Here is a 1,526-nt window from a genome sequence, read left to right on the forward strand (position 1 = left end):
TTTGCGTTTCGGACACACCTTGGTTTGGAAAAGATAAGCCATGTCTTTCGTATGGTTTACGCGGAATTTGTTATTTTAACATTGAAGTACAATGCGCAAGCAAGGATTTACATAGTGGAGTGCATGGTGGTGCGATGTAAGTAAACACGAACTTAAATTGAAAATAGTTTTTTTTAAATAAATTTTGTCTGAATATCTTTTTACGGCCACGAAGGTATGACTGATTTGATTTACCTACTGAACACACTGATTGAGAAAGACGGTCAAATTTTGATTGATGGATTTTACAATAATGTGGCTCCAATTTATGAAAATGAAATGAATACACATGCAAATATCAGTTTTGATGTTGAAGAATTTCGCAAAGATATTGAGTGTAATAAAATGATTTATGAAGACAATAAGACGCAATTGTTGATGCATCGTTGGCGCTATCCTTGTTTATCGATTCATGGAATTGAAGGTGCTTTCCATGAATCGGGGAAAAAACAGTTATCCCACATAAATTAATCGGAAAATTCTCAGTTCGTATTGTTCAAAATCAAACAGAAGCCGAAGTTGAACGCATAGTATTGGATTTTTTGCCAAATGAAGAGAATATGGATCAACGAATACTTTTACAGCACGTTTAATAGACGTTGACCCGGATATGGTACGTAGAGGTAGTAGCGTGCCAATTACGTTAATTTTGCAAAAATTAATAGGAAAAAATGTCTTATTACTTGCTGCTGACGATGGTGCTCATTCGCAAAATGAAAAAATAAACATTCGCAATTATATTGATGATGTAAGTTAATATCAATTATATTGTCAAAAGTTTAGACGTTTTCTCAATAAAGATAATGACATTCCTGATTTTTTTAGACCAAGTTGATTAAATCGTACATTTATGAAATGGGCCAAATGAAATAAAATCGAACATTTTATACTAAACATCAAGCGAATGTGAAAAAAAGATTTTCCATAAATATTTGAAGAACCAAAGAAAATTTGCATTTTTTATTCATAGGTGATGATTTAACAAAAAAAAATTATACTGTATTTAATTCAGTTATTTAATTTACTTATTTACGTATAGTTTAGGATCCGTATATAATAGTTTTTATAGTAAATCCAAATAATTTTATACGTCGCAATTTCACTTGAATTTGGATAAATGAAAAATATTTTGTACTGAATCATATAAATTTAGCCTTCATATAAATACCTTTCGAACTAATATTTTTTCTATCCACCTACCAGCCTGCCAAATCGACAATTTTCAATATTTTTCCAAACTCTCGAAGGTTTTGAGTTCTTAGAGAGCACTCTGACTGGCTTATCAGTGTCTCCGCTCATTTGTGTGTCTTTCAATCTTGACTTTTAGTACGTAGAATTGGCTGAACCTTCATATAAATACCTCCTTTCGAACCAAAAGTCATGAAATTTTGTATAGATCATTTTTTTCGCAGAAATATAAGTTTCCCAAAGCTTCACGATGGTCGGATTAAAAATAAAAATCTCGATCCCGATTATGACACATTTTT

At 31.3% G+C, this 1,526-nt stretch overlaps 1 pseudogene; it reads left to right on the top strand.

The window, feature by feature from the left end:
• The first annotated feature begins 8 nt into the window (after positions 1-8).
• On the top strand, positions 9-912 carry LOC116338934 (annotated as a pseudogene).
• The last annotated feature ends 614 nt before the right edge of the window (positions 913-1,526 follow it).

This window comes from Contarinia nasturtii, unplaced genomic scaffold, assembly GCF_009176525.2.
Source record: "Contarinia nasturtii isolate CC-2019 unplaced genomic scaffold, AAFC_CNas_1.1 Cnas_scaffold_421, whole genome shotgun sequence".
NCBI lineage: Eukaryota > Metazoa > Arthropoda > Insecta > Diptera > Cecidomyiidae > Contarinia > Contarinia nasturtii.